Here is a 10,123-nt window from a genome sequence, read left to right as displayed (position 1 = left end):
TTGTTACCATCTATCGCAGGTTAAAACATGTCTATATAATATACTCGTATTAAAAGAGTGGAAATCCTAGTTTTCTAAAACACGTTTTAAATCTAAAGCTATCTTAGAAAATTGTCACATAAGATTTATCCTATGTGACTTCTCCATATTTTTTACAATAATTATCTTATTTTATATACAAAAGTTATATAAGTTATAAGCATTTTATAAAAGAATAATTTAAAATATGGTTCCATAATCTTTTAATTATTACAGTATTATTTTTAAAAGTAAGGATATCTAGATATATAATATCTTTTGAAAATTTAAAATTTTAGATCTCCTTTGTGTTATAAAAGATTTGGTGTTCTTTTTATTCATAGACTAGTGTGGTGCCCTCGCGTTGCAGCGGCGATGGTTTATAACGCTTTAGGCACCGTAATGGTTTATAGCGTTCAGTTTATTTTCATGAGATGCGTCAATGCAAGATCTAACCATATATATCATTCTAAAAAATAAGTCTTGTATTAGGTGCAAAAAATAATGAAGTACAAACATTAACCATGAAAAATAACCACTTACAATTGTAGGGGAGGAGACCAAGGCAATTAAAAAAATAAATAGTCAAAGATTAAAATTTAATACGAATATACAAAGAACATAATTGGTTCGTAATTTCGTGAGTTATAAAAAGGTAATTATTGTTTAAACGTTTTGTAATATAATTTATGACAATTAAGATGTTTTTTTTTATCCGTAGCAATACTTTCAGCAATAATTTTATAATTAATGGGGATTTTATAACAACATGAGTTTTAGGTAATTGTGAGGGGTTTTTTATTAAGGGTAATTTCGGAATTTCAGAGATAAGGTGTGTGGAGGTAGTTTAAATGTAGATGGTATATTAGGTAATTTAAAGGTAGAGAGTTAAATAGGGAAGGGAGTAGTTTGTTTATATAGGTAGTATATATATATATATGTGTGTGTTTTACCTGCACGATGTACAGTTATTAAATTTATTTTTTGAAAATAATTTTGACACAAATTCCATAAACCCCACAATAGTTTATTAATATTTATATTTGATGAGAATTTATTAAAATATCTTTGCCAATTTTTGGAATTCATTAAATATGTTTAAATAAGATAATTATTATAAAAATTTATACAAATGACACATGTGATAAAAGAGGTTTTAAAATATTAGGATAACTACTCTTTTAATAGATATATAGATATAGATATATATATATATATATCTATTTATATAAAGCAAAATCGTTTTTAACACATAAAAACTCTATAACTACGAAACATGTACAATATTTTTTACTCTTTGTTTTTTATGTTTTACTTTTTGTTTATTCATATGTTCTTTTTTAAATTAATGTCCTTTTTTGTTTTAGAGTATTTTTGGAGACATTAATACAAAAATATGATAATATATCTTTGATATTGATGTACTTTTTTTTTTATCATGTAGTTTAAAAAAAAAAAGCTTTGTTATTTGTCAAAGAATTGATTCCGTTTACGTTGATAATTACATGTGTTTGAGAATCGTAAAAGATGGATCTTTTGTGGCGAATTATTTAAATATAATTTTCGTAGCAGAACATAATTATTTGACAATATGTCTAAACTTTTTACAACTCAAACGTATGAATACATGATGTCACTACTTAAAGTTTAGATGAATTTTTACCGGTTACAAATTATTAACTTATACATTATAACCTTTTAGCCAACTTAATTTAGCTATATTTTTAAATAGCCACACATCGTACGGTAAAAAACCCTTGTTTTATATATATAATAAACCAAATTTTATTCAATTTTATTTTTTACTTTATAATCACAGATTCACTCCATCTTTATATTCACTCCACCATTATTTATAAAATTAAAAAGGAGTTTTGATAGTTAATATGCCTAATAATCATTGTTAAAAAGGAAATATACCTAAAAATCAAAAACTATTTTATATAAATCTTTTTATATCTTTACCTAAAATTAATTGCCTTGAAAAGAAGAATACCGAACAACTCAATTTCATGTTGTGTAGAACCGGATTGACAACAAATTTTGTAAATATGGACTAAAATTGTCATGATCATGAAGTTTCATCTTAAATACGCATATATATATATATATACGGAAAAAAAGTATGTATATATATACATTAATACATTAGTGTTTGTATGTAGATGATATGTTCACATATACGCATAGGGTTTAGTATATCGGAGTGTAAGTGATGTGTCCATAATTATACGTATTTCCACATGGTAATTAAGCCGTTTTTAGAGTTATTTATGAGATAAATGCATGAATATTCAATACTTTCATAGTGTTTGTGTGATTTCAGGTTCCAGGAGTGCAAATTGATTAGAAATGGCTTTTAGACGACTTCTGGATGCATATAGAAGGTTCGAGGATGAGTTCGCATAAAAAATGAGTGAGAAATACCACTTTGGTGATTTCTGGAGACTTATGTGACGCATGGGAGTTGTATGTGGCGCACAAAAAGAAGGATTTCAAGGCAGAAGCTATTGGATCAGTTTATGCAGCGCATGGGAGAACCATGCGGTGCATAGCGGGCACCCAAAATTCTGAAAACTCAATCCATGCGGCACATTGAATTTCTATGCGGCACATAGATTAGGTTGGTAGAATTGGAACTTTCCTAAACCCTATAAATAGAATACCAAAACCCTACCATTCGAGATCTTATCACTTATTTACGAAATTAGGGTTATTTTAGAGGGTTTTGCAGCATCTTTCACGTCCTCAAAAGCTAAGGATTTGTTCGTGAGATCCAAGACTATCGATTATGTTTTCTTTGCTTTCTAGTTAGATTAAACACATTGGTACACTATGTTTCTCTTTTCAATTACTCTTTGTGTTCTGTTTTTGACTATGAGTAGCTAAATACTTCATCTCAGTATTTATCATCTACCGAGATAAAGTGATATTATTGAATGATGGTTGCATGACTTATAGTATTCAAGACGATTTGATTTAACGTTATGTCGTGATCTTAGCTTATTAATTCTTTATCGTTTATCTTTTGATTTCGGGTAGATCTTGCTAAATCTCAGCGGTAACTTGGGTTGGGTAAGAGATATTTTGATTGCTTAGGTATAAGTAATTGCTTTTATGACAGGTACGGTAAAAAAAATCAATCGGTAATAAGAATTAACGAGTTAATGGTTGGGTACAATCAATAGGCATAATTGTTATCTTATAATCAAAATTAGTTAAGTAGTGAAGTTATAAGAGGTGTCTTGGGGTATCGGTCTGAAGTAATGGATCTAGTTGATTAAGGGGATTAGATAAAGTAACGAATTTGATGAGTACGGAGTGAGTCTTTGTTTAATTCTCGATTAGAAGTCGTCACATTTGAATAGGTCTTTCAATTAAAGTGCAACCTGAATTTGGTATATCATGGAGTCGAAGTATATGACCTTTTAATATTATTGTTTCTGATAAATCTTTTAAAGTTTATTTAGTTTTCATTTTAAAAATCAACTGATGAAGGTCATAAAACCTACAAGCATTTTGAACTACTTAAAACTCGCTTATTTCTTATACATTCCTTGTGGTTCGACCTAGACTCACTCTTAAACTATATCGCAAGCGAAGGGGTACACTACTCGAGAGTGTGTAGTAATCAGTTAATCGATATTTCTTGTTTATAAACTTTAAAACTAGATTTCGCACATCAGTAAGCAACTTTGCAATTTTTCTTATTGTACAGAAGTATCAAAATTTTTGTACATTGTATGTAAGTATCTCGTTAAATTGAACACTTAATGTAAAATTTTTACGTTGACCAATCAAAAACTTCTACATGGGTAGCTCATAGTTTTACATTAAGCGTTCAATTTCTTATTGGCTAAAAGTACTTGCGACGGACACCTCTTGTCTTCTTTACCAAATCGGGTATGAGAGAGAAACTCATCTTTTCTTTCCAACTGTTCCTTTGCCATATAAGGTATATTACCGTTGGAACAACCACCATATGACTCTTGTCTTCTTCTTCTTTGAATTCTTCTCGCATTGACTAACAATTTGGATAAGAATGCATTGTTGGCAAAGAGTCACTGGACTCGATGATGAACCCACATCAATGACTAAGTCTGATCAATGAATCCTTGACTCAACAAAATCTTTTTTAAAATCATATATATATATATACACATATTATTTTGTTTAGGCACACACTATTCCATATATTCTTGGTGTAGTTTTTTGTTCTCAAAGATCAAACTTTCTCAATGACTTTTCATGTACCAGGTTGGTATTTTAGTTTTAGTTTCTATGTTTGATTATTATTAATATTTGCTTAATTGTAAAAGTGTGATTGCACCAATGTGTTTTATATAAAAACTTGGAGTTTAATTTGTATGAAAGGTTATTGTTTTATATGAAAATAGGCTACTTGTGTATAGAAATATTGTTACTTGATCACAATGTTACTTGATCCAGGCCTGGTTGTGTATATGAAAAAAGGCAACTTGTGTATAGAAAATAGGCAACTTGTGTATAGATGTATTGTTATTGTTTTATAGGAATATAGGAAACTTGTGTATAGATAGTTGAACTTGTTTATAGATATGAAATCATGCATGGTAGTGATTTAATCACAATTAGTCTCGATCCAGGTTGTTTAAAATAAATAGAGACATGAAGTGTTTAAGTGTCAATCACAACTATGATTGTTACCGTTGGAGTCAAGTTGCTCATACAAGCTGCATAAAATAAAGGATAAACACTTGGTCTGAGTCAAAGATAAAGAACAAGGATAGAAGGCCAAGCTATTGGGTGGAAATCAGTTTGGTTATTGCAGTCAGCTTAGAAGGTACAAGTTCAGCCTGGGGTATTGCAAGTCCTCCAGTGTTGTTATTTAACTTTGTATAATCATCAAACAACTAGATAAGCATCAGAAAGGACATTCTAGAGTGCTAGTTGTTGATTTCATTGTATTGTTGTTGCGTGATCATTTTTGGTGAGTAGATGGGGAAAAAAAAGGACAATGTCACTATCACCGGGTACTCATTAAGCAGAGGCCATTAGATCAAGGGCGTGGAAGATAATGGACGACATCTAAGCCATGGTTGATGCCTATATAAACCAACCTTAGAGTATCAAGAATGTATGCATCCATTATATTAACTTTCACGATGATTAAAGTTATCAACTTGGATCCATGTTGTACTCAGCTTAGGCTAGTAGAATTAATATACAAAGTTGTAACTTGTTATTCAACCAAATAGTTAGATTTGTAGGCTAATCTGTTCCACAATTACTTGTAATTCTTTTTATTCCCCAATAAAAGAATGAGTTGAAATCAGCTTGGACTTTGTTCTTGTACTGCACTTTATTTTGTTGTCTTTATATTCTGTTGTTTACCTTTACTGTTTCATTAAAATATTATCTCAAGTTGATTGTGGACAAATTCATTAAGATAATTTATATTCCGTATTAAAAGTATTTTAAAGTTGTATTAAGTTTAAAAGTTGTACTCACCCCCCCCCCCTCGGGCTATACAACTCTTTGAGGCATCTTAAGCCATCTTGTTATCTCCATTGAGACCTATCACTTACTAATGGTTGTTGATGAAAAGTTTGCTTAGCTTAAAGGTTTCTTGGTTTTTTATTTGTCCGATGTTTGGGTTTTTTTCCGTTTGATGTTTTAGTTCATTACGGGGAAAGAGGTTAGCGCTATCATAAATAACGGTTTAAGAATTGAAAAATGTTCTATTGTTGGTGATGATTTACCAATTATACACCATGTAAAAGTCTTCAGGATATTGTATTTATTCTTGATTATATATTATTTTACATCAACAAAGTAATGTGTTTTTGTTGATTGACAACCTATGTCAGTTGACTTTTTTAAAAGTTATATTAACGTAGCCTTGAAAAATGTGTGTTTTCTTGTTAATGGAACAAAATATCCTACCGGCATTTCGTATTCAAAGATGAATCATTAGAGGTTAATGTCGGATTTGCCGTGTGGGGTGAGGTATGAGAATTATTGTGAAAAGATTATGAGTTCAAAAAACAGACATGTTACGATAATATGGGATATAAATGATGATATGCTTGGAGGGAAGACATTTCATACTTATGCAAACAACATATATGGTATTGCAAAGACATGTCGTGAGTATATACGTGATGAAAACAATGACATGTTATTTAATTCATTTATTAATATAATAATTTATTTTATTAATGTCATGATTTTTAGTTTTAAAGTAACGTAATATTGTATTTATAAATGAATACTATTTTAAATAATATTTTATTTTAAATTTTTAAAGTTATGTTAAAAATTTTATTTTCGAAAGTTTAAAAATAGATTAGTGGTATATTAAGGTGTTGTATAGAAAGATTTTATATATAGAAGTCAGAAACTATATATATTGTTGTGTTTTTAGGTGTTTGGATTATATATTGTATGTTTAAATATGTGTGTATGTGTGACAACTAATGACCTATATGTGGTGCGATGAAAACAAGCGTATGAAGTTGGAAATGTGTGTGTGACAATGACGAAATTGGGGGTTGGGATGGGAAGTGTTAATTGTGAAAGGCGGAAATGAAGAGTTTTTGTGCCATTTTCGGTATGTATAATGAAAATAGTGTAACACCTAATCTTACCACAAAACAATATTGTCTGCTTTGTCCATAGGCTCACGCATTGTTTCTGGTTGCTCAGGCAAACTTCCCAGAAGGGTTACTCATATGGCATTGCTGCCGCTCGAGCACGCTTAACTGTGGAGTTCTCCAACTCATCCACAGCCAATACGCCCAAAACGCGTTGTGTTATGTAAGACCATTGATGTCACTTATAGTCAGGATCCCCCTTGTATTCCAGCGATGTATGATTTCACACCCCTCAACACAACTCAACGTTCTCGTTGAGTTATGCAAGTGCGTCATACACTTTTGACAATCCCAATGGTTGCTTTGATACCACTTTTAACCACTCGTCTTACCATAACACAATATTGTCTAGCTTTGCCCGCAGGCTCACAGCTTTGTTTCTGGTTGCTTAGGAGCAACCAGAAACAAAACCGTGAGTCTGCGGGCAAAACGGACAATATTATGTTATGGTAAGGCAGAGTGTTACAAATAGAAATATTTAATAATAGTAATAAAATAATAATAATAATGTAATAGAATAGTTAATATTTAAAAATAAAAACATAACTTCTTATAAAAAATAAAATTAAACATTATCTTTTATTTGAGAAATTTACCAATGATTAAGTAATCATAGCTAAATATATGTTATAAGTTATTATAAAAGCTAGACACAATGATTAATTTTTTTATGTTGGTACCCTAATGAAAATATTTGGTGTATATAATGAGGATCTGTGTGTGGTTTAACTTTTAAATCATTATTACATGTAAGTATGTAACAAACATTGGTGTTAAAAAAAATAAGTGTTGATTTGACATAAAGTTATTAACTTTTAAATATTTAATTATTTCTTTTGCCAGTCACTTTTAGATACATGTAAAAAAGGTAATGGGGGAATCCTAACCCTGATACCATAATTGGATACCCATCGACCCACCCCGTATGAGACATATGATGCCGGTAAAATACCTCCATCCTAATCCCTACATGATCTGGGCATCTCGAAGGATCGAACCCGCGTATTTAAATTATACATATGGATTCAGGCTTCATTGGTAACGGGTACCTTAAAGGAATTACTTTCGAACCCGCGTATTTAAAATTCACATATGAGTTTAGGCTTCATTAGTAACGGGTACCTTAAAGAATTATTTTTTTGTCCCCAGCAGGGATCGAACATGAGATCTTAAAATCACCAAGTGCTTCCCTTACCATTAGACAAATTCGTTGTTGGTATAACATAAAGTAACAGGTGCTATAGATGATATAAATTCTTTACATGTTGTCACGAGTATAAATTTTTTACATTATCAATATAAGGGGTAGTAGGAGAAGTTTTCCATTTTAATATTTATTCCGATCTTGATTACAAAATTAAAACACAAATCAACCCCCTAGCACTTATGATAATTAGAGCATGGTTAGACCATTTCTATCTTTTTACTATATATAGATATATAAACAAGCAAAAAGTATTTTCACTAATGAATAAGTATTTATAATTAATACCTTATACCGAATAATACACCTTTGTAGCTGACAACAACATGTATAACTTAGGCTAGATCGGGTATTCTTCAAACTGCATTCAAAAGATTGAAGATCAAAAAGTCTTGAAGTAATACTTTGATAAATTCGATTGCAAATTTTTAATATGCTGATTTACTAAAGAAGCTATTGATAATAAATTGATTTATTTAGTTAAGATAATATATGCTAAATCCCCTAATATTTAAAGTAAGTTACACTTTTAAATATAAAAATTAATAGATTTTGTAATGCACTATACATATTTCAAAATAAACAAACATTGCTTAATTTATACAAATATTTTGTTTATACGGACAAATCTATAAACCCTTATAAAGGGTATTAAAATTAAGATTAAACATTTTTTTCATTCCCATAATACCCTTCACATTTACTTTATATATTACTCATTCTCTTCCTAACTACCGAAATTACTCTTACAAATAAATTAATTCCACAAAAATAAACTGATCTTTGATTCAAATTTCTTTCTATATGGTTTTAAACCAATCGACAGAATCTCATAATCTATATTTTTGACACATTATATAACCAATATGTTCATCAACAAAATTAGTTATAAAATTCCGCCGCAATGCGCGGGTACTATGCTCGTATCGATTAGAGAATGCTTAAACAAGAAAACAAACAATACTAAATAGGTTTAATTTGTTGAAAAAATACGAGTAAATAAAATTATGGAAATATTGAGTGTTTTTCCCCCGCGTTTAATCAACGCGATATATACCGACTTTGTATATATATAGTAGTTGTCCAGTAAATAATAATTTATCATTCAATTGTCATCACTGCCCCTGACTTCCCTCCAAACAAATCTAATCTTTTCTTTCTTTCTAATGGGCAATCGGTTTTGTATGCATTAAAGATTCTAGGGTTTCTTTCTTTCCTGCCGAATGCAGCAAATTAAAACAGATTTTTCCATTATTCTTCTTCCATCAAAGATTACATCTTTTTATTTTTTTTACTGTGTAATAACTTTTGTAATCATTCGATTTTTTTGTATTGCTGGTTTAGGGCTCAAAGGGAAGAATTAGGGGATTTATCAACATCATACATTGCATTCTTTCATCAAGATTCTGCCTTTTTTTCTTCTTTTTCATATGGGTAGTCTGTTATTCTTTGTCTGCACTTTTATTATATAATAATATATAGTTATATAATATATTTATATCCGCATATTGTTCTTTCTTGCAGTTTCTGGACACCGTGACGCTATTTGCAGTTGCAGATCGATGGATTGGTTCTTGCAGGTTCTTTTTTAATTCTCGCATCTTTTTATAACTGAATCTTGTGTCTATTATGATGGGTTATCTTTTATATCTAGGAATATATTGATTTGCAAGCTATTTTGTTGGATCTTGATTAGGAAGTTTTTTTCTTTTTGCCCGTTTCTAACTAATATTTGATAACCGATTAAACATAGTTATAATTCTGGTAAACTTGGAATATATTATTTTACTTGAAGTTTTTGTAACTAATTTGTGGTTTAATGAAGTCTTTGTTTAGTTTCCTATTAGTTATAAAATTCCGCCGCAACGCGCAGGTACTATGCTCGTATCGATTAGAGAATGTTTAAACAAGAAAACAAACAATACTAAATAGGTTTAATTTGTTGAAAAAATACGAGTAAATAAAATTATGGAAATATTGAGTGTTTTTCCCCCGCGTTTAATCAACGCGATATATACCGACTTTGTATATATATAGTAGTTGTCCAGTAAATAATAATTTATCATTCAATTGTCATCACTGCCCCTGACTTCCCTCCAAACAAATCTAATCTTTTCTTTCTTTCTGATGGGCAATCGGTTTTGTATGTATTCAAGATTTTAGGGTTTCTTTCTTTCCTGCCGAAATGCAGCAAATTAAAACAGGTTTTTTCATTATTTTTCTTCCATCAAAGATTACATCTTTTTTATTTCTTTTTTCTTCTTAC

This window comes from Erigeron canadensis, chromosome 1, assembly GCF_010389155.1.
Source record: "Erigeron canadensis isolate Cc75 chromosome 1, C_canadensis_v1, whole genome shotgun sequence".
In the NCBI taxonomy this organism is placed as follows: Eukaryota; Viridiplantae; Streptophyta; class Magnoliopsida; order Asterales; family Asteraceae; genus Erigeron; species Erigeron canadensis.
The sequence above is the reverse complement of the archived record's forward strand: the minus strand, read 5'-3'. Positions refer to the sequence as shown.